Raw genomic sequence first — 25095 nt, 5'->3', positions numbered from 1 at the left:
GAACATCGGAGGCCAAAATATAGAAACATTTTATCAAGTTGAACAGACCATACTTACTCTCTTTAGCGGTTGCAGATGATTTGCCCTCGTGTCTCGTTTTTTCGCCTGTGTGAACGTGTATTGTTCACCCACTTGACGCAACGTTACAGATGAATGCGTACACGCAAGACGTCGCGACGGCGCGTATGACCTGTTAAAGGGTGTACATACTCGCTCGAAACTTGATCGCACAGATCTATGGATACGGACGTATCGTTACTAGTATTAAAAGAGAATTTCCAATATCTGCGGACAATGTATCTATGTATGTATGATTGGCGCTAGAGGAATTGTTCGATACACGTCGATATATAGTATGTAGGTCTGCTGCCGAAATACGTATACATACCTAGATATATTCTAATCTATGGAATATATTACTATGCTTTCGCTATGATTCGAATAAAAAGAATCCAAAGGGCGACAGAATGGTATCCAGTTTCAGTTAAACGTGTACATTTTGCGTGCTGAAAAATTTTTCCGTCGAATACCGATGCAATTGAAATATAATAAGTAGCGAGTCCGTAACTGAAAGCATGACTGGGCATAGCGAAACACTAGGCTCCCTTGTTCAGGAACCGTTCACTAATACCTATACGTATGCATAATGTTTACATACTTACAGCCGCTCATGCTTGTTAAGCACGTGAGCATTTTCATCGACGTTTCATTATTACATCGTTCGAATTACTTTACACTTGGCGTCCAGTTCCGTGCACTACTAACGTGACGTCGCGATACTTTCAGCAATTACTTATGACTCTCGTGGCCTCTTTCGGAAGACTTCAAATTCTTCTTTCGCGATAAAACACGTTTACCTGGGCCTCTTGCAACGTCTGTGCACCTCCTCAAAATGTCTGCTTTCCTTCATTTCACTTGAGCTCAATTTCATAATAAAGCTTTTCGCACAGTACCTATCCAAAAATATTTCATTCGTTCTTCGACAAGACCTAATCACGCTTCTAACGAAACATGTATCAGCAATTTACATAGTTTATTGCCATTGCCAACGACTGACCTGTAAGCAAGTTATTTCTGTTTTGGAAATACTCAACAATATCACGTGAAAGTATCGAACTAGTTTGAACATGCCCAAAAAGAGAAAAAATAATATGATTTTATTGAAAGAGGCAGAGGCGCTGGGCGTTTACGAGGCGCCACGACGACGGCGTCTCATCGATCTGACTAGCCGAATACCGCAGCCACTTACAATATACGCCGACTGTATACTAGTACCATAGGAAATCCACATATCCGCAGAGAGTTGCCAACCACCGCAAAAGAGCATACTATTGTACATTTCTCTTGCTCTTACATCTTTGCAATACGGTTTAGCACGGTTGTGTTGCTAACGCGAATCAGATGCGAATACTAGAATCGGTTTGAGACAAACATGTCCAAGAATTTTCTCTTTTCTTTCCCAATGTCGCTTTTCGATCCTTATTGATAAGGCAGAAAGAAGCGAAAGAGATTAACAGTACAGATAAGTAGAACAAACGCATGCGTCCCTTCTACACATCGGTACATTAAGAATACAGTAACAATCTTCGATCTTTCTTTCGAAAAATTTGACGTGATTCTAGATATGTATGTAGTATGTAGTCTGTTACTCTCATTTTATCCGATACCGCTGATCAACTTCCGACAATATGACGGTACACAGCAAGACGGTGATCTTTCTTTCAATAATATTTATGCCTTCAATGCTTGAAAACATTTTTGCTCTACCTTCGGACTAAAATACGAATAAAATACCTTTGCAACTCAGAATGGCTCACTGGTATAAAATTACGGAAGAATGAAAACAACAAGAAAGAACCAAAAAATGGCATTTCATTTATCTTCTTCTTCCTCATCACTGTGGAGATTGAATGAGATCCATCCTTACTGCTTATCGCATCCTCTCTTGTTTTATGCAAATTTGGAAGTAGCTGCTCTTTCTTGAACATACATTTTTCAGTCACCTACCCTTTTTATGGCATAGATATGCATACAAACGGATAGTAGAAACACAATATGTACAACACATTATGCGTACGAGGAAAAAATTTATTCCCTATGGTAATCATACAAAACGTGACGTACAAGAAAGACCCTAGCTTAGTCATGAAACAAAAAAGAAGAAATTTGTTTAATAATGATTCTTTTGTAACAAATAGAAAAGCCTACATTCCGTCTCTCTCGAGCTTTAAATCCTGCAGGAAGAGAAAAAAAAGTATGTACATACATCATGCTGAAAATACACAAGAAATAAGTAATTAGTTCAGGATTTGAATAATGTTTGCCATTCTAGCTATAAAATGCAGCACAAATAGCGGCAAAGATCATATGTGCTGTACCACTGCGTTTATGATAGGTGGCGTCATCGGTGGCAAACTGCTCAAACAAGTACACACACCTTACCGACGACCACTAGTTTGAGGAGTTTACCACGGATGACACCATCATTCACTTTTCTCAGTCCATTACTTAACAACACACGATACGGATGGTATGTATGTACATAAGTATAATGTGCATACGGAAATTATATTAAATTGGTGACTAAAGTTGAATTATGTAGTGCTTTGAAAAGTAGATGTGTGTGTGTGTGTGACAGTTTGTTGTTAGTGTGTTATTTTTTAAACCGTAATACGTTATTTGCATAAAACATTGGTAGCAAATTAGTGTACATTTTTGCAAAGTTTTTGAATCACTGCGAAGATCGATATTGCTCTGCGAGTGTTGCTGAATTTATCGACCAGATCTTACACAATTTAACGACCAGACTACATTGAACGAACGTCAATGAATAAGCAAATGGCAGCTTTATTGTTAGTGATAATGACCATAGTAGTCGTTATTAATGTTGACAGCTCGATGAATGTGCGAGGCAATTTTAAACAGACCGCAAAATTGCAAAGTCGTCACGATTTGGTTGGCATCCCGTGGACATGCGCGCTTCTCTATAGGGAACTTGATCGTCGCGATTGGCTAGCTTGAAACTCAATGTCATGCTTCAAGGTAAACTATCGATGACGTCAGTGTACGTCACTTAACAAGTGGGAGTGGATGGATAGATGTCGGCAGCCGTGCTGGCTCTCGCGAATAATCGCAAACGAAATTCGCAACGAACGATAGCCACGGTCGTCGCGATAATGTCGCGTGTTTCCTAACGATGTAGTTCTCTCGCTGGCGAAAGAAAACAAAATACAAGAAGACCCGTGGAACAGACGAGAGAAAAAAAAAACAAGTTGCAACTCACACGTGTTTCCGCGGCAAATGGAAAAACACCGAAATCGGACCGCGCATGCCCGACAACCGATGACGTCACGAAAATTGTGCTTTTGATCAAACTCGCTCTCTCGTCGTCTCTTTTTTTTATTTCTCTCGCGTTGTGGACGTAATAATGTGGAGAGTGAAATAATTGCACGGAAAAGCTCTGTAGGAGCCACGGACAAGCCGGCGAATATCGTAAGTAAATTTCAATATCCTCTCGTTCTTTCAGAAGTCATTCGTTGACTTACAGTCTGTTAACATGGCCTTCACACATGCATGCACGCACGCACGCACGCACGTACGCACCACGCACGCACGACGGCCGACACTCACTCATCATATGTGCGTTCACGCGCCCTACACACATAATACATATAGCACGTATGAACACACATGCCGTTTGTTCGTGCGCGCGCTCGAAGCGTTCATGGTTTTCAGGGGAAAAAACTCATTCCTTACAGTGTTTCAGTTGTCTGATAATTCCCAAGACTTGTATAAATTAAGCTCGCTTTCCGAATATTACGTTAATTCGATGAACCAGCAGTCTTTTTCTTATCCAGATATTAATATTGATCTTCTACCAAAGCAATGATCGAAAATGACAGATCTTGTTCTCACTCGAACATAATTACCACTTTGCTTCTGTTTTTCTCACTTTTAATTCGTCGTTGGATGATCGTTGAACTTATCGCGCCGTCTTTTTCTATTCATTTCTTTTTGGTTGCAATGATAGGGGTCTGCTGTGGGTTATTGTTTTGCATGTGTGCTTTTTTTTGCTTGAACGACAACGTTGAAGTCTTACACTTTATTCAATGGTTGATGAAATGTAACAGGGTTTTAGAGGTGTACTAGATTACATATATGAGAAAGTTTAATAAGTAACCTCTGTTGGACCCAAAATGCTTTTAAGAAGCAATAACTTGGTTGGACAAGAAGAGTAGTATGTTTCATATGTTACATATGTTATATACAACCGAATAAAACGTGTTCAATTTTTGATCAAATACACAGTATTATTGGAACATTGTTATCTTTAATAAGACTAGAGATGCTAACAGCATACACTTACAATCATGGTTCGTAAGTTTACAATAGTTACATTTGTACTTTGAGTTATGCTAAATAAAATGCAGCAAGTTATTGTAGACTCATCTTTAAGTTGTGATATTATCTGTTCAAGTATATGTATATACCATGACTACCAGCTTGTAAACAATACAAAGGGTCTCTATATAGTTTTTTCTTTTGAACTTGTATATTTGTAACAAATTACAGTTACATTAGAATTTTTCAGCGGTAAGCATATGGTGTAAATGTTCCTTTGTGATGCAATACACGTTGAGAAATCAATATTAATTGAATCGATAAATATATTCCGGCTTAATCTTCTGGATCATACTTTTGATATCAGTTCGAATGAATAAAAATTCTATCTTTGTTCGTAGGGAGATATATCTATATAAATATATTTTTCTTCTACGTGTACACAGTGAACTACCATATGGATCGAAACTGGAATGTGACAGTAAAATTTCTAAATGTAATATGAAGAAAAATGTAAAATGAAAATTACAATTAATCCATTCTGAAGAACTGTACAGATTTCTGCAAGATGCTGCCATCTGCAGGCATTAATGCAAAGTACATGGTAATTGATCGGTAAAGCAGAGATCGCTATGCAACGATGCAAATGATGATTGCGTTAGTTCTGATATTTATTCTAAAAGAAGAGATCGCCAATGAAGGAATAAATGTTAAATAAATAACAGTGGTAAATAGGTGAAATTTGTTATTCGTTGGGTAGGTATATACTTTCGGGTCTAAATGATATCGAAAGTACGAATAGGAATTTTCTTCGAGATTCGGTTCGGTTCGGTTCGGTTCGGTTTAGTTCGGCTCGACTCGAATTTTGACTTTTGTTGGTAGTTAGGCGTCTGAAAAGTAACGAAAAGAGTCAACGTTTAGGTCATACGCGTTGCATATGGTCTCCGATTTACATAGGAAGCACATTGTGCCGCGCTTTGTACCACGAGGCACGAGGTCGTGCGCGATTCTTTCTACCCACTATTCTTACGTGGGTTCAAGTTCGGTGAGATGCCGCGATAAGTCTAGATCTGATACAGCCTTCGAATTGTACGTAACAGACGGATAGGTACATGCGTTCACGTTCATGCTACATCGTTTTATATCTATACATGTGTACTTTGAATCGTCTTGTACGTAATACATATAATGATACGGTATGTATGCCTCTGTGTATGTGTGTACATACATGTTCACATAGAAGGAAGACATAGTACACGTAGGGTCCTTTCGCGTAAAATGACTGAGAATAGATCGTGTAATTGTAAAATGGATGAAAATTGAAAGACATGGTCGACCATTCGATGTGGCTGTCGATGCATTGTACTCGATTTCCGATACTTTCGATATATATTTTTGCCATTGCGCCCAAAAAAGCTTGGAGCTGATAAAAATTCTACGAAGAAATCGTGCACGTCGGATATCGGCATCGATCCCACGCACCCGGTAGAAAGGAATGGTTTCATCGATAACCTTCCTGAGAATACCACAACCACTGACGTCATACAATTTCGAGATATTATGCAAGTGATTTTCCTTTCTTTCTTTTCCAAATAACCATTACCTGTGTATTCCTCGTGAGCCCAGCAGAGAAGCCAAGAATTTTCAAATTTCCCGGGCCCTTGCTCGACTATCACATCACACCTCATCACACGACGTCAAACCAAACAACGCCGGCTGTCCTTTTAGCAGCATCGGCTTTGAAATTTCCGGTGTTTTCGCGATTCGTCAGGAAATATAGGTACCTACACACGTTACTCTTTCTTTGTTCAAGCAAATCGAAATCCTAGGGCCTGTTTCAATATTATTTGTCCCCGTTTCTCGCCTCCGCACCGTTGCAAAAAGAAGGAAAAAGACAGAAAGATGTACCGAATTTAGATTAACTTCCTATCCAGTGAATTACATTGAAAGAAATTGCGGATTTACTTATTGATAGATCCGATAAATGACGCGAAATGTTCTAGGGTTACGATGAAACTGAATAATGAATGCAGAATTTCGAAATAACATTTAAACCAATTTGACGGGATCTTTTAATGGGGCTAGGCGTTGACTAATTTGATCCGTGCCATCTGAAATTCTGACGCTCGACTTAATAATTCATCGACTTTACGGGTATACTTAGATCCAAAATGGAAAACCGTGACGAAGCGTATTAGAGAGAAACTAGCGTGTCTCCCTGGTCTGTGTGTCTGTGAAATTGATCTTTTAACGGTTGCCATCGTTTCCACCATAGTTCATTCAGATATCTTCTCAGAAGTACCTGTATCATAACTTGTACACTGAATTCATCGAAATATTTTCATTTATGCATCGATTGGATTGCGTTAAATACTCTGTTGTGACAAAGGGGAACAATTCTAATGATAATAATTGAAATATATTAAGTTGCGTTCGAGCAGTTTCGCGTAGCTCTCCATGTACACGTTCGGATAACGCGTTATATGTACCATACATATGTATATTCGACAAAATACGTCGCTGTACGCGAAAGACAACGACGGTGATGACGGCGATGGCAGCGATTTTAGCGATGGCAGCGGCACGTGTGATCGGCACGTGTCGAAGGGTGCGTGATGAAAACGGGAAACGATGGGACGGAACAGGTGAGACACGGGGATCGGATTTTCTGTGTTTTCCACGGGGCAGGAATACGGGTGGTGGGGGATGGGGGGGAGTGGTGGAGGGGACGTGCGTCAGTGTTTTTCCTCGACCGGGCGTCGCTTGGATCGCAGGAGGACAATCGACTTTTGACTACGACGCAACACGTGTATATCGCACGTGAGAGAGTGGGCGGAAGGAATCATTGGAGTCGTCGCGTTCAGATTTACGTCAATCGTGACCCAACGCGCGAGCCTCGGAGTCTCACAGCCCTAGCCAACCAGCCGTGAAAAAGGACGGTAATAGTAAAGGAGAACAGAACGGGTCGAGCTGGGTTGAGTCGCGATGCTTTTCCGATACGAGGTTCAACCGCGTGTTGTCGACACACTCGTCCAACCAATTTTTCCCGGCTTGAGTTTGGCTGGTCGGACGATTTTTTAACGGTCAACAAAGAACTTGAGGTTAATCGGGACCCCACCTTACACGGTACCGATAATAACAAACGCAGATCTTACGTGTGCCCCCGTTACCGATTGATATGGAACGAAAAAGTACGATTCCGAAACTTGTTCAGCTCGAAACGCGCACTCGTCCACCTTATCGTTGAAAATCCATCGATTCGGTCGGATCGTAATTAGAATCGAAATAGCCGGTGACCAATCACAAGGAGATGAAAACGCATTTTACGCGGGAACTCGATTCCCTCGTCCCCTGTTCGCCTTCGCCGCCACCCTTCAACCCCCCGCCAGCTCCTCTCTCTTGCAGTGATCACCACGTGTTGGTAGCACGTGCCTGCTGCGTTCACCTTCCGCGGTTCAAAGCTGCATCTACGATTCGCCGAGTCGATTTGTGTGTTATGGCTCCACGTCGGACAAATGAAGGATCGTTGTCGTGAGATCAGTCGTGGATAATGCGTCGTTATGTAGTTTCGGTTATCAGGGTGACGCGACATTGTTATTATTATCATCATCATCATCATCATTATTTATTATTGTTATTATTGTGGTTTGGAGTGATCGGGGAAGAGAAGTTTCGAAAAAGCCGATAAGAATTAAGTGAATGAAATTAATCGGAACTTATTAAATACCGTTTGAAGCTTTTGAACCTACGACAAACTGGAGACCGGGACGGCGTGATGTTAAGAGCGTAGGAGGAGGGAACAAGAGGGAAGAGGGTAGGAACGCGTCATCACGAGTCTGTATCGCGAAGGGTCGATTATAAATTTTGCACGCGTGGTACGGCAACGTGCACGCTCCAGAGATTTCTATCGAGGATCGGATCCGATCCCGATTCACTCGATACACCGTGTAGATGGGACAGATTGAGATGGGGTTCGGAACGATGGATCAACAGGGCAGAGGGGAAATTAATGCTTGCGTCGTCGTCGTCGTCGGCGGCGTGGCGCAGGTACCTAAGTACATGTATACCCTGTTATTAGCGTTGGGACCAAATTCGATGCGTTATCAGGATTGTTCAAAATGCAATGATTTTCCGAAGTAGTAGTAAATGCAGCTAATCCGAAACCTTTGCTTTTTTTGGTAGAGCATGCAGCTTCGAGGACATCCCGAATCAGTCGGAACAATATGTACCTACCTGTTATATGTATAAGCTTGAATGCCCTACTTTTGATCGGTTGGAACCGATACGGTTCAGGCATTAATTCACCGTTTCCTCCAGATCGGTACTACGACGAACCAGGCGTGGGTAGATATTCTGAAGGTATATGTATACATGACCCAAAGGAATAAGATTTATCCGAGCAAATTGAAAACCATAGACCGCTTTGGTTCTCGTAGGTTTATCTTATCCGATGTCGGTGGTCAACCATATTATTACGCATGTATGTACATGTGTATGTATATCATCGAGTACACTTATCGAATAATGGAATATTGGAGTATTAGATGTTCCCGAGGAGTAGCTGTTCGATCCCATCGCTAGTCGCTACCTACGTACGTAGCTAGCAGGTCTCTCGCGTCGCCGCGCCAGTCTGTGTACTCGAAAAGGTGTGTACCTATCGTGTGTATGCGCGCGGCGAGCGTACAGGTAAAAGAAACGTCGTCATGGAAACGACCATGGCCACTCTCAATCGATACACGATGGGATGGATGTCGGTTCGGCCTGTGACGTAGGCGAAAAGCCCACGTGGTCCTATCGGCCACGTGCGGGAGATAGAGGTGTCTCCTCCGAGTACTCGAATCTTTCGAATATGCCTATGCCTACCATCTCGAAATTCGAGCCGATTGTTGTCCCAGCTTTATGCGCATCGATCCAAGTAGTAATTCGATCGTTCAACCTGTAATCCGAATAGCCACGATGAATTCCAATTAAAATTCGCAGCGATCCGAGTAGCTGCAGCGGGAAGGGGAATTTGGTGTTTTTGAACGTGAAATTCAAGAATAGTTACTGTGACTGGAAAAGGGAAAGTTATCCGGCTGGGGATGTATTCGAGAACACAATATCAGAGGGATGATACGATCGGTCTTACCAGAGAAAACATTCTTTCTTAACCGAATCTTGTAAAACCAATAAGACGATTGTTCGAAGCTGATCATTTTTCCTGTGGAACATGTCCCCCCGAATTCGCTACCTTGCTCTTTCTTCGAACTTGCCATTACATGTTTCTCTCCCTCTCCTCCCCCACCCTTTCTCTCTCTCTCTCTTTAGCGCACACACATACACACACACACACACACACACCCCTTCTCCAAGCTTTCACGCGTCAAGCAAAAGGAGAAAAAGAGACAGAAGGAGAGAAGAAACGCGCGCGTGTACGTCGTGCTGAAGAGAGGGGAAGAGAGGACAAGAGAAACGAGCTGGCAGATGTTGGGCGCGTGCGGCGTCGAACCTTTTAAGGCGCGATCACTGGACGCCCGGCGTCGCGGCGGCCCTCCCCGCGTCGTGCCGGCCCCCATTGGCCCCCACCGGTCTCTCACGTCCGGATCTTCTCCTCTTGTACCGCGCGCGCGCGCGCGCGCGCGTAAGAACACCTTGAGAAGTCGACCCGCGCCTCCACGAAACTTCACCTACCTCTTCTACTTGCTTTTCTGTCGGTCTTGTATCGCTCTTTCTCTCCCTTCCTTTTCCTTGACCCTCGCTTGTTTTTACTTTTCTTTTCTTTTCTTTTCTCTCACATTTCATCAGGCCCTTTCTTTCAGTTTTCGTCTCATTTTGCCAACCACTCGTCGTATACCTTACGGCGATTGCGTTGGGAACTGTAGTAAACAATCGTTTCATACACCGCATAACATTGACATGATCATTCCAGATTGGGGGAAATTAGAGAACGGGAGACTGTATTCCTTGTATTCCCGATCTTGGTTGAAATCAGATTTGGTAAATGAAATAAATGGATTACAAGGTGGATAGCTAGATGCAGCCAGAAACCTAACATCGATGGAATCGATCCGACAGCTCTAAAATACAACCGCAAAAGAATTTACCGATAAGCGAACATTGTATCGATCTTTGGATCCTCGGACACGTTTCAAAAATTTTCCCCTCCAGCTCTCCTCGTTCTTGTGGTGAGCAACGCGCGTTCAGTCAACTCGTGGACCTCCTCCCCCTTCCCCTCCACCTCCACCTCCTCCCTTCTTGTTTTCCTCTTTTTCCGATCCACTTCCTTCGCGCCACCGTTCTCTCCCTCCCTTTTCCCGCCAGGTTGCTTTCATTCTGCTTCGCTTGGAGTAGAATCGCTCGCGCATCTCGTCACGAGCCAGCCAAGTATCACGTTTCAACCTCTGCCTGCATTAGGAACGTGAGAGATGGAGATTTTGTTTACCTCATTCTTTTCCCCCTTAATTTCACATCTTCCCTAAGCATCTATAATAGCTACGTCTTCGTTAGCTTAATATTTTTTAGCGTCTGCGGTAAATTTTAATACACAGATGTTGTGTCGTTTGATCTTCTCCAAGACCCAGCCTCGCAGGAACATGTCCATCTAACGAGCTGGAACTGGACCGTGTGACAACCAAGTTAAAAAATTTACAGTGAGATGTTTGACGGAATGACATTGTTTAATATTACATTCTTCTCGTTAGATTAACGTAGTAGCTGTAACACGTACGCTGTGTTTTGTAAATGCTGTTTTCGGAATTCTTTCGGAGTTCTTTTTTAGAAATTTTCATTCTCTCCATCGTTTCTTGTTGTTTCGAGACGCAAGACGTTGTTTTGTCAAGGTTTAATCGAGACGCGTGGGTGCGGGGTTCTCGGTATCGTAGACCTACGGAGATTTGACAGACAGAAGATCGCGATCGATCTAATATCTTCGGAGTCTGTTCGGTATCGTCGCGTTGGCCTTATCTAACCGTGGCGTGGGGTCCTGGGACCCTACTGTGGCGGTCCCTTAGCTGCCCTGGCGATCTTCGTTGCCCTCCCGCCAAGTTTTCGTCTCCCATTGCCCGTTTCTTCCAACTCTTGCTTGGACCTTCTGGACCGATCGTGACGAAAGAACGATTGCCGGATTCGTGTTGGATTTCCATCTAGAATCCAATCGAATCGTTGGTCAATATTCGCTTTAATCCGTATGTATCCATTTCATTGATGAAAATCAAGCAAGTTTAGGTTTGACGTGCAGGCATCCGTTTCGTTCGATCGTCTGCAAGTAGTAAGTAGATTTAACTGCAACTTAAGTAGATCTCCGTATAGTATAGAAAAAAACTCAAATTACCTAGCAGATCTTGTTTTCCGATTTAAATCGGTTGTCATTTCTCGGTTTTGGGGAACAACGTTAAAACTCCCAGCGAGAGTGTGTTGTCCATGTGATATCGAAGGGCTGACCCAACCCCGTCGTGATGTCTCTGTAGGAGACAGAACACGTGTCCTACACTCGGTTAGGGCCACGTGTGAGGTGCAGGATGTTTGTGTCAGCTCTCCTCGCAGCCGTACGCCTGGCTAACATACGGAAAATCGATCGATCGATGTTGGTCTAATTCGTCCAAGACACAACCGACAATAGAGTGCACCTACTTTCTATTACATTCGTCCGTCGATCGATGTAAACTTGACAAAATATCTTTAACGATAATCACTGATGCGAACGTATCGTATTTCGAAATAAATGCCATGGTGCCGATACGATACAGTGACACAGTAATATATGTATACGATGATTAACCCTTCGAGTGACGCGGATGCATTTATCCGTGGCGGAATCGAGTGCCGTTCAGACAGTGAGCTGTCAAGTTTCTCGAACAAACATGCAAACCAACCCTCTCCTCGAGGTACCGTCAAACTTTTCCACGAGGATTATGAAACAGGCTGTACGATTAGAAATCCGTGAGACATGAAGAAAACACACGACGGTGTGGCAAGGGAAACAGAGGAAAGAGGAACGGGTTTGGGGAGAAGTTGTGTCGAAGAAGGAGGATGATGTGGGGTGGGCGGTGGAGGTGGAGGCGAAAGATGAAGAAGAGGAGGGGGAGGAAGAAGGCACACGTCACTTAGTTGAAGCACGTGCTCTGGTTTCTGGCGGCTGGTGCTGCTCAGCCTCGGTCTTAGACTCAGCCCTGGCGGCTGCGTTTAAATTTAGCCAACGGAGCTTTAACTTCGCCGTGTCATAGGACAAAGAATATGGCGCGTTGCACTCGCGCCAACATTCGGCTTCGTGTACCACCTCCTTCGTTGCGTTCTCCAAGCGCTCCAGGATCGAATGATTTCGCTGAAATCGTTCCTTTTCGTTTCGTCTCCGGTCCTCTCGAGGGGTTCTACTCATTTCCTCTCCTTATGGATATTGTCGCGAAGGATTCTGTGAAAAGGATTCGCTTGTTCGGAATTGCTTTTCTTGAGGGAGGCCGGTAAAGAAAATGAGCGAAAACCATTCGAAATTTCTAACGGTAGACTATGAATCTGTTACGTACTGAAAGCGAGTAAGACAATTAATCGGTTCACGAGGGTCGTAAATAGATAGAGGGAGGAGCAGGGGACTGAAAAATCGTTTCAAGTGTGTAATATGTATAATATGTACATGATCTCACCCCTAGCGTGAGAATCTACCGGAGAGAAAGAAACTGGCGTGTTGAGAAAGAGACCTCGGCCGAACGTGTGTGTCTCCGGTGCTCCAATGACGCAAGTAACACGCTGATCGATTAAGCGTGTACTCTACATACGTGTAACTTGTGGTTGTTTTGTAGGCGATACGTAATATGTACGCGGTATAGTAATACGCGTGGTCCCCGGCTTGTCTCGCCTTTCTTCGTTTCACCAAAAACTTGAGGAAATTAGGGGGAAAAAATACGGTAGTATTTAGAAAGAGCAGAGAGAATGGTCGCCATATGGGCCGATCGGTAAGAATCACTGGAGCTACTTGGGGGTGTGAGCTCTCCTGGATCGTTTAACGCTCCGGTAGACAAACCGCGTGAAATTGTCGTGTTACTTTCTTGAAATGTTTCACCCGCGATAACGTTTAAAACTGATGACGGTTTATTTGTTGTCGCGCGGCGTTTCAGTTCACGTGGTCTATATACTTGGCAAATTATTCTCCTCGAAAATCGTCCGTTTCTTAGCATTCCGTTAAGTACAAGTATCCGGTGACGGCGCGCAAGATTCGTCGCGGGGCAACGTGGCGTTGGCCTCGCAGGAGGGCTGGTCGAGCTAAAGCGCGTGAAGAAGGAAAAGGATAAGGTGGAAGGTGGAGGTTGGGGTTGAAACTAGCTGAGAAGGAAAGAGAAAACGCAAGTGCAGGCGGTAGGCTGTAGGACTCGTTGCAGCCGGCTGTGTCGTCAGCTGCCGACAGATTTATCGAGTGGCACGTGCCGATCCGGACCGATGTCGTTTTATGCCTTCCTTTCCTCCGCTCCACTCCGATCGCCGGTTCGCCGGTTCGTCGAAGGCAAAAATTATTTCTTCTCGAAACGAGTTACCCCTGCTAACGATTCTTCTTCCTAATCTTCGTCAACTGTCCTGTCCCCATTCGGTAATGACGAACCGAGGGGAGAGCATTAAAAGCAAACGGAAGTTCCGACCGAGGCGAGGGATTGCTGCTCTCACATTCCGAGAAAGTTATATATATATGTGTATATATATTTATTTAATTCAGTTAGATTGATTGGAGTAGCTTGGCGTAATAATTCAGGATTTATATACCACTGTTCCTCGTACATACATAGAGGAACGCGTTCTACGAACAATTCAGCCGTAATAAAGACATGGAAATTGTGCCGAAACTTTTTCGTGGATAGCAGAGACGTGAACTTTCGAACTCTGGCAGTTTTTCTTACACGGACTGAATTTCCAAGCTCGGACCACTGACGTTCGTTTGGCGGTGTGTGAGAGAGAGAAAGAGAGAGAGAGAGAGACGCGCGTACGCGGCGGGGGGTTGCGAATGAGGGAGAAAGACACGATTCCCGGTGGCAGCATCGAACTGTATTAAGAGTGACTTAAATTAATAACGATCGCTATTTCGGCGGCGCTTCCATGCTCCGTTAACCCGATTAAAGCCGAATACCGAGGCGAAGCGAGATGATTATAAAGAATTCAGGGGATACGTTACTCCGGCTTAACTTGACTGGCTTGATCCCATTGCGCGAAGGTAATTATGGAAAGCTGGACGTGTTACGACGTTACGATTTCCTCGCGATCGGTGATCGCACCGGGCAGCGCAGCGCGTTACATCGTGAGACACGGTGAAAACGGAACCGAATTGCATTATGTCACATCACTCGGGACCCGCCATCCGTCATCCACGACCCGTGATCCCCACGATCCCCACGATCCCCGATCCGATTTATATCGGGCCGCTATTGAATAAAATAAGCTCAGTCACTGTTCTGCCTCTCGTGGTAGGAAATATGTATCTATCCCGCCCGTCATTTCCAAATTTCAATTAACACCGACATCTTCCGACCTAACCCAAGCATGTTCTCTATCCCTCTCTCGCTTTCGCCAGTACCTACATCTTCCGGTAGATGATCAATCGAAATTAATAAAGATCGAATAGGAACGATGCTTGAACGGATTTCCCATTTTGATACACATAGGTATCTACCGACATATTGAATAAGAAACTAGAAACGGGGAAATCGGAATGTTGCCGCGTTGTCTGTAGAGAACTATTTTATTGCAGTCGTATACGTATATCTGATTGTTTACTGTATTTAAAAAATTATTTAGAGTTAGTCGTACCTAGGGTAACCCCACTAACGACAAGTCTGTTTTTCCGTTTTTTCAGGGAGCGCCGTCGCGTACGCAACATCGACCCTGTATCTTGGCTCCTACATGCGCGATAGAAAGGTGAGTCTCCCGAGAGAACACACTATACTCGAATAGCAAGCCACGAACAATACTACCCGAGACCATCTCGACCGGTGTAGATCCCTCGATTTAGCCCTAGTCACAAATCACTGACGATCGAAAACTCGTCGACGACCACTGAACTCGCAACGGAAGAGACCTGCTAGAGAAATCTCGAGAAATAGGCGAAAAAGTTGGAGGGATGTCGAAACTGTGCACATCCACGCGTTTTCCACATCACGGTAATGTCGATTCGCACGGCACTAATCACCACCAGCGAAGAAAATTAATAAAACTGTTCCTATGAAATGGAATGCGATCATTTCTCGCGGCACGAGTCACCGGTGAGCAAAAGGAAGGGACGACGCGACGAGAGGAGTCTGTAGGTGTGGTAGCTGATGTATGTACATGATATCGGAGAACGGAGCGGATCTCCCCGGACCCGGGCCGGCGTAAGTTCGAAGATCGTTAACGATTCCAGTGGCTAATCGATTTCCCCGCGACGCACCTTTTGCGGTGTGTGTTGCCTTCGATCGTTGGTCGCGTTGATCGTGTATCGCGGTCGTCATCTTAGTCGTCTTGGTCGTGTTGGTCGTCGCTAGCGGCGGGCTTTTTGGTCGGTAAGGTTAGGTCCCCCGACGACGACGACGACGACGACGACGACGACGACGTTTCTTCGGTGCAAGCCGGTTGGACGTCCTAAAGGAAGGAGCTGGTTGGTCGGCCGCACAAAGACCATCGCATAAAAGCTATATCGGTGGTATTTTGGTTTTGGCTCGGCTCGATCCGCGCAGTTCTGGGAGTGGAGTTCTAAAAACAGCAGAGGTAAGTCCTGCTCCCGCTGGCCGCTTCTCTTCGTGTCTTGTCTTCTCTCCTCGAGCGTGCGGGTCGAACCGCACATTTCTATACCGGTTCCTCGGTTTCCTCGTCGTGGCTCGCCGCGGCAAAACTCTTTAGCGACTAGCCGATGCGATCGCTTCACCGCTCTTAACTCGCATACTATGCTGCCGGTTTCATTCCCAGAAGGCACCCGGTGCGAACCTTCTTTTAGGCACCCTCGCGACCGCCTCACCCGGATTTATTTCTTCGCGCCGAAATTATTTTTGGGATCTTTTCACGGATCGTAACACACCGTTTGCAATCTTAATACATACCTCGCGTACCGTCCCATCATCCGCCTCCGCGGGAGGAGTTGTTCCTCTTGCGCATTCGCGTCATCTTTCTTCGAGAGCTCATTCTTTCTCACTGTTTCGATTCGACGAAAACAGTCGCGTCCGTTTTCATTTTTCCTTTAACCGTTTCATTTCGTTCGGCTATTTCTCAAGATACTCGGATCTTCACTCTGGACCTGACCCTCTAGGACTCGTGCCCCCTTTCGAATTCTTACTCGATTCATCTCTTTCGAATAAGTACCTGCATTCTCGAAAACTTTCATTTGAATCGCATTTATTCGCTTCCGGCTACTACCTTCAATCGATTAAACGTTCTATACTTACCTCTTGGAGGCGATTAATGGGTCAGACATTTCGAATTTTCCCGTTCGATTCTTTTCTCTCTTGATTATCTGTTTTTATGAAAATATGCAAGGGAAATTTTGAGGGGTAGATTTGATTAAACGGCGAATCCTCGACGAGCCACGTTCGACAAAGCTGCTGGAATATTGCATGCGTTGATTGATTTTCTTTTCCATTCGTTTTATTCATTGAAACGCGTTGTGTACCGCTTGAAAAAATCTTGAATACTGTCTATTGAAATTCACAAGTATAACGTGTTCTTTTAAATCAGACGATACTTTCTTATTCCCAAACGATTCACGCGGCACGCAACGCGTAAACCAATTCACTAATCCCTCCAAGTCCCCCTTCTAAGCTCGAAGCGCGTAGTCTAGGTTCGTCAAGGTTCGATTGAATGTCTCTCTTGCCAAGAACATCATCGCGTCACGTAGAGTTAGTCATACCGATATGTAACTGACTCGCTCAGCCTGTCACGTGACACGATCGACGATTATGTTGTACATATACGCCTTCTCGGTTGATGCAACTTTATATCCATCGAGCTGCTGCGGTGGATCGTATTAAACAATTATATCTTGTTGATTTCGGATAAGAACATTCGGTAGCATGTCTAATTGGAAATGTTAGCCGAATCTCGTTGGTATCTCTCGATCTCTCATTTGTCGATCAATTGATTAAGTGTTATACATGCACATGAACGATTAATGGAACTTTCAAATCGAACTCGAACATAATATGGGTCCTGCTCCAAATGAAATGTATATTCGACGAAGTAAAGAAAGAAAGAATGAAAGAAACGGTTCCAGACGTATTGTTGGTCCTATGACGGAAAAGATTCCTATTCACCGAATGCATATGTGGATCGGCGTCGATCACCGCGCGTCGTATTCGTTCTTCTGCCCTTTGCCGGTCACCTTGATCACGGTCCAAATTGCTGAAACGCGACGACGCGTGTAAGTACACTCGGTCCAATCTTTCGTCGTCTCGGTCGTCGTAATGGCGACGCAAGCACACATACATACCCCCGCCGCGATCACGATTCTTTTCCAACGAGATAACCGATCGTGAATCGGTCATCGGTTTCTTACGATTGCCTCTGCGTGATTTTCGTTTTTTTTTTTCTAAACGTAGAATAGCGCGGCTCGATTCAAAAGGCCAAGAGTAGTTTACACGTTAGATTAACTCGCACTTTCACTAGCCTCTTTTACACGCGTTTCATCCTCTTTCACCTCGTATAATCTGCAAGAGTTATTTTCAGGGTAACTTTGCCGCGCGAAGGGTGAATGAGGATCAATTTGCTCCTTCGTAACCAGTCCGCTCGACCACCTTGAAACTGCTGTTGCAGTATAGCGATCAGGCTTACCTACCTACCCTTTTGCGCTCCTCTTTCTTCCTTTTTCTTCTTTCACTTTTCTCTCTTCTTTCAACACGTCGAATCTGTTTCCCTTAGCCATGAAAGAAAAAAATAAAACCAAGAAAAATCTTTCTCTTGTATTCACTTTTCAAGATCTGCCCCCGTGTTTTATAGGCTATAAAATCAATCGTTCTCTGGGGAAAAACGAAGGTAGGCTATGTAAGTCTCTAAAACGGTTCGATCGAACAATTCATTTTTTTGTTTTCTTCCGTTCCGTTCTGTTCTGTTTTGTTTTGTTTTGTTTTGTTTTGTTTTGTTTTGTTTTGTTTTGTTTTGTTTTGTTTTGTTTTGTTCTGTTTCGTTCCCATTCGAACCGGAAGGGTTTCCCCGACGAGCATGCACCGATCGACGAACCTGTTGCTTCGAATGGCGTTGGATCGCGCGTTACCACGCTCCGAAGAAGTAACGAGGCTTTAGGTCTGACCAGGATCGCAATACCGGTGCCTTTTTATCTTTTCGTGGTACGATTCACCTGGTGACGTCACCTCCGGAGTTTGGTCTCATTCTCTGCCGTTTGGTCCGGTGCCAAGTGCGCAAATCACACGTGTCTCGGTTAAATGGCAGACTGTGCTTTCGCGCGACGCGTTACGATCGACGAACCGTGCGTCGCTGAGATTATTCGGACCCTTTCACGACACAGTATGAACACTGAATCCAATTTAGCCTGAGCCCTTCGAATTCGTTTGATCGTTGACAATCAAATATACCGGAAAACATTGCACCTGCGTTTTCACGGGAATCACCAAAGAGGATGTACATATTCTACGTCTATCGGGACACAGTTTGTCGGAAGGATTCCTGCTCACGAATCGAAAAGAAACGGATACGAAGAGATCGAAAAAGATGAACGAATTACTTGTCGAAAAATCCGTTAATGCGACACGTGTTCGTAGTCTACATGGATATATGTAAGCGTGCCAGAGAAGGCTCGAGATTTTCCAGTGTCGGAACAAGATGTTTTTCGGCCGGGGGCAGCAGGATGAACGGATATCCGGTATACGGGAACAGACGTCGGTTGAACCTCGAATGTCGTTGACGGAGGGATAGACAGGCAGAAGCCGGTTGTCGGGACCGACGACTGGCATTAGCCGAGAAGTTTGCCCGAGTCGAGAAGGTTTGGCGGCCACCTGGTATTTTCCTTCGAGCCTTTCCTCCTTAAAGGGAAGTTACATACTCGCTTCCCTGCTTCCTCGTCTGGCTCGTCTGGCTCATCTGCTGGCTCATCTGGCTCATCTGGTTGCTCTGGAAATCTTGGGCAAAGCTTTCTTATTCTTATTCATTACGTTCCGCTTGTAGACTCTTGGACGATAGAGGAAAAATGATTCGAATGAGTAGCTCTATATTGAATGTTCGCTCGCAGATTCCTCAGGCTGCTGTGGTGATGATAGCAACGGACAATCACAACACGGATGTTACATAACGCATGGACGAAATTTCTGAGAAAAGATGTGCACACAGGATTGGTGAAAGAACTTCCTTCGAGAATATACTCGCTGGGGGATTAACGAGAAAAGCGATCGTTTCCCGAGTTTCAAAATTTACTTGACACGCTGTATAAAATATTCTTTTCCGTCTCCTCGTCCGCCTTCTTCTTTTTCTTTTTATTTTTCTTCTTATTATTATTATTACTATTATTGTTGTTGTTGTTGTTGTTGTTGTTGTTGTTGTTGTTGTTGTTGTTGTTGTTGTTGTTGTTGTTACCATTACTATTAGTGTTAAAAATTGACTGGTTTTTCTATAACTGCTTGGTATTGGCGATAAAGCGTGAACAAATTGTGAAAGGATATACATAGTGGTGGTGGTGGTGGTGGTGGTGGTGGCGGCGGTAGTGGTGGTGGTGGCGGTGGTGGTGGTGGTGATGGTGGTGGTCAGCTACGTCGATCAGAACTGGTGACCGTCAGGATGGCGAACGAACGTGTCGAGAGGAGAATAGGACACGCAGTGACAAGGTATATACGCGATGGGAGAGAACGTTCGATCGGGTCGCGTAATGGAGTGTTCGCTGATTGTCGGTGAAAAAGCTCGCGCCTCGGAGAAAGCGGGGAAAAAGCGAGGAAAAAGGGAACGGTTAACTAGACGCAGATACCTTAGAGCACTGTGAAAGGGAGTCGTCCCTCGTGATCTCCTTTTGCTCGTTGGTGCGAAGAAAAAACAATACAGGTAGCACATACCTTTGGAGAGCCGCGATCGATAGAAATACCACCCCAACACTATGTTGTTCAACGATGTTACAGATGTACGAATTAAGATCATCTGTCGTTGAAATTGCACTCGGAGCTCGAATTACCAGTAGGTATTCTCGTTTCTCTTAGTCTTTGTCGAAGATTCATCGATTTTCGCAAAGTGCAGCTTCCTTTCCGGCCAGTTTCTCCTTCTGCCTTACGACGACACATTTGTATACCTATGTATGTATACATATAATTGCTACCTTTCTGTACGTTTTGAAATTGATTGGAATCGGTCAGAAAGCGTGGCCTGTCTTGCGGTCTCGACCCGCGATACCTAATAAATTCTGCAGGAAAATCTAGGCAAGTCCATCTTCATTAACGGGAGAAGCGCACGGTTTTAACCGCATGACCCGATCCATCGAGCAGTCATTTCGCAAATAGAATCGCATCGGGAATGACAGAAACGAGACGGGCTCGTGAAACGGAAATAGACGTCGGTTCCTATAAGTATTCGTGAAATAATCGGCATTACGATTAACTGCGTTTCAACGAGCCGATTAGTCGGGCTACGATGTGACGTTTAACCGATACTGTGGTGGTTCCTCTCCCCTATTCGACGATGGATGAAAACCGCCTGCAGTTTTTACGGTCGGTGTCCCTGCTACATTTCCCTTGATTCGATCGTCGAATGACCGGGAAACAATCGCGGAAGAACCGCCGACATATTAGTTGTAGTATACGTACTTCTAGAAACGTCCTCATCACGACAAATAGTAAATATCGAATAATATTGTTTACTTGTTCAGATTACGGACTAATACATAGGTGGTCTGGTGGGTGATAGACTAGACAACGATGTGCCTAGAATCTTTTTTCGTTGTAACTATAGGTACATATAGCTATACCTATTCTCTCCCGGACTATTGTGCTGGCTAATATTCCTCCGTTCCTTGCACGATATCCGATCGTTGTCTGGTACTGGTACGCAACGTTCTTATACCGAATAGGTACCTACGCGTCACCAGCGTCCATTTTGCGGAGAAAGGAATTTTCCCAGCACACCTTGAATCTCGAGTATCTTCTCCTCCCGCGATCCGGGGTGAAAGGCAGGAAACGGAATTGATTTTTCCACGGATCAACGTAAACGCGCGCGCGTACATCCATGGAAAACCTCTCGAAAGCAATGTCGTGTATGTGTGTAAACTCGTGCAGTCCGGAATGCATAATGTATCGTCGTGACTTTAGGAAAGCTAGTCGCTTACGGTTCGTGGGCCAAATACGAACATCATCCGACAATTTGACATCTGCCATTGTCGGTGAATCCGCGCGAGCACGCTCCCTCGATTATTATTCTGCACTCTGTGCCCGCCAGAGATGATTCGACCGTTCTCTCTCTCTCTCTCTCTCTCGGACAATCTTTCGAATATTTCGAATTCCACGCGAAACAATTTGCTCGACAGATAAGTATGTATAGGTGTGTTAAATATAGATTGATTGATACCTACTCGAGAAAAGAATCGAAGGAATACCTAAGGCCTAAGGGAATTCACAACGGAGGCGATGTGCAGCCATGTAGAGATCCAATGGCCAACGAATCGCTCTTTATTAGCCGTATCCGGGGAGTATTAATTACTTATCTATGTCCCGTTTCTCGCGTCTTTTCGCGCTCGGTCGACGAGATCGATAGGCTAGGATATATTGAACACTTGCCGGCTCTCGACGGGTTAGGTTATCCGACCTCTGTAGGGGGACAGCTACATTGCAGCTCATGCATAATACATACGATCCGACCTGGAGTAGATTTATATTTACCCGCAGCTGGGATAATTCGTTAAATATCGACAGGCATTGCCGGCTCTCCAAGTCAAGCTTTTTCGCCTGGACGATGATTCGACAGGACGTTTTTTCCCGGTTTCAGTTCGAGTATCCTTTGGTATTCTTTTGCTGTCCCTTCGGTATCATCCTCTATCTATCTTTCTTTCGGAGGACAGCGCGGCGCGCAGGCCAAGTCTCTCGTGTCTCTTTCTCCTTCGATTCGTCCCTCCCGATGGACAGAACTCGATCGGCTCTCCATTAATGAATAATATCTCGTTAGTCTTTTACCTGTGCTCACGCGACGTTCGCCGCGTTGTTGTCGTCCGTAGGATGATATTTCAATCTTTTGTCGAGCTGACCGATTCTCGCGTTCCGTCCACCACCCGCCATACTTTGCGTTCTAATAATTCTCCAACGATCCTCCTTTTTGTACTTACCGTACACATACGCTACTTCATTAAAGTCGGCGGACGCTCGTCTTATCATCTCCAATTCTTCTCGTACCAAATTGTTTAACCATTCGAACGCCGAGTCGATCGATTCGCCATCTTAAATGCTCAATCGTCTCTCTGATATTATACGTGTATGTATATAGATGTATACATACATACACACGAGCTAATCATCGAATCGTGTAATTCCGAAATTAGACGAGAATATCGTAGCCGTTTTGTAGGATCAAATGTTTTGTACCTCGAGCACTTGCCCTTTTATTCACGATTAACCATTGTTTTATTTTACTATTAAAATTCTCTGGTATTCCTTGGAATAATTAGAAAAGCACGTTGTTTTATCATTTACGTCGCGTTCAAAGCGACATATGTAGTATCGTTTAAAATAATCATCTCCAGCTACTCTACTCTCGAACAATCTTTTTACTCGTCCACTGTATCTAGACGTCTCTCTGTCGTGTACGGAACAGAATCACTTTCATGAAGAAAACCGATGCGTGTAATGTTTATCCGCGTGGACGAACGAATTGTTTGTCTAGGATCTCTCTGTCGCTGACACAGAAACAACCGGGACTGGTTAACAGAAGGGTTCCCACCCTTTCTCGAGGTGACTCCCTATCGCGTGTCCCGTGTCCCGTGTTTCACCCTACGGGGAACCGAATGACCTGAAATTCCAAGTTCTCCAGTATTCACCACGCTTCGACAATTTATTTGTCATTGGAGCAACTCCGGTGCAAATACCTTCCCCAGAAATGTACAGGGTGATTCGGGACCGATGAATGGAGATCCACCGTTTTGCTCCACGAATTTCTAAAGATACTATGTAACAACATCGATAACGGTGACGACGACGACGACGACAACGACAACGACAACGACGATGATGATTTTCTGCATTTTGAAAATATTCGAATCAACGAGTCTCTAGAAATCGAAACGTGTCGATTCCTCCGAAAAAGCTCAAACGGTAAACGTTCGCGTTTACACCCTCCACTTAATCGGCGAGCGATTATTAAGTAAGCAAACATGTATTTACCGAAACAACAGGTATTTTTCACGACCCAAATACCAATCGATCCGCCAGACTACGTAGGTAGCACTTTAGTAACAACCCGTATCCTTCCTCTGAATCGCCGTGAAATATTATATAACGCTGCAAATAACCGAATTCAAGGTGTCAAAGTAGATTGAGCACGGATCCTCGATTCAATTTCATTTCGCGCAGCTGTCGGACGGATGCCTCGCGAATAACTAATGGAACGTATATACATATATGCAATATACAAAGTTGCACGGCCATCGGCTGCTTCGTTTTACCATTTAATATTTATTAAGTTCTGGGCTTTTCGATTTATCCGCAGAATCCACAGAAGAAACAAAGATTTCGCGCTGCCAAACGTTTCAAAATTTCGTTCGTCTCGATAATTTCTCGATCGGTGTTACAGTTAGATTGGATTCGCGACCAGAAGCGGGGTAGAACTAGTTAGATCTTCCGACTATCGCACGATTGAAAACATAATATTTTCCATTCTAATCGAACAAAGAGAAAAGTGGTAACCATTAAATCTAGCGTTCGAAAAATTAGCGTACCTCGGTGAGCGTAGGAATAATGCTAAGCATAACCAGCCTATATCTACATGTAGATACATAATATGATCGTTATTTTCACCGTATGACACATGTATACTTTGGTGTACCGGAGCGATTAACTGCGCTTGTTATTCCCGAATAACGAAATATTAATAAAGTGCAAAGATATCGCTTTTGCGAATGGCCATCTTAAACTTTTTACGAACACAATTTTCGTTGACTGTCAGATGCAATTTGTTACACGTATTTGCTTGTTTGCTTGCTTACTTGCGGCCGGCCGGCCGGCTAGCTGGCTCTTATGAATGACTTCGTATACGTGTTTCGTATTTCCCAACAATCCGTTTATTTATTTCATTTCATTCAGCGGAAAATATTCGAGAATGAAAAATAACGACAGACGTGGATACGATCTGCATCAATTAAAGAACGCTCGATCTATACATATAGAATACGATCGTTTGAAGGAAATATTTATCAAGTTCTTGGAGACCACGAGGAGGAAGGAAAGGAGAGAAGAAAATTTTACATTAACATTTAAAATAGAATAAAATGTTCGCTTAAACACGATTAAAGCGAGATTTAATTACGTTGAAATCATTGTAAGATTGTAACGTATTTATGTTTGTTTTTTAATTCGACGATCGGTATATGAATTGGCAAGATTTACTATCGATACGAATTAATATGTATAATTGTTATGGAAATATTATACAGTTAACTGTGTATTAAGCGAGTGAAAATCATGAATAATGTCGTTGAACGCGCGGTCGAAGCTGGAATGCGCCAACACAAGTCCTCTGATTGCAAGTGGCGCGCATGCGTCGCGTGTACCCTGTCGGACGATTGGTCGAACGGTGTCTGACGTCGATCTCGACGTTAGCCTATCAACGAGCGAGACTCGTCGACGTTTGTCCGGCGTGCTGAGGCGAACT

General features: G+C 44.3%; 1 protein-coding gene across 4 annotated transcripts in view; it reads left to right on the top strand.

Moving 5' to 3' along the window:
• Window positions 1-3099: 3099 nt before the first annotated feature.
• LOC107190784 (myocyte-specific enhancer factor 2) overlaps window positions 3100-25095 on the top strand; it is a 33101-nt gene continuing 11105 nt past the window's right edge. For 3 of the 4 annotated variants that reach the window (XM_015579664.1, XM_015579663.1, XM_015579660.1), the window contains exons 1-2: window positions 3100-3492; window positions 15149-15210. The gene's annotated coding sequence lies outside the window, so the exon portion shown is untranslated. Of the gene's footprint in view, window positions 3493-15148; window positions 15211-16020; window positions 16036-25095 lie in introns of those variants that run through there. The other variant, XM_015579662.1, reaches the window with a different exon arrangement.

This window comes from Dufourea novaeangliae, unplaced genomic scaffold (assembly GCF_001272555.1).
Source record: "Dufourea novaeangliae isolate 0120121106 unplaced genomic scaffold, ASM127255v1 scaffold196, whole genome shotgun sequence".
In the NCBI taxonomy this organism is placed as follows: Eukaryota; Metazoa; Arthropoda; class Insecta; order Hymenoptera; family Halictidae; genus Dufourea; species Dufourea novaeangliae.
The sequence above is the reverse complement of the archived record's forward strand: the minus strand, read 5'-3'. Positions and strand labels throughout refer to the sequence as shown.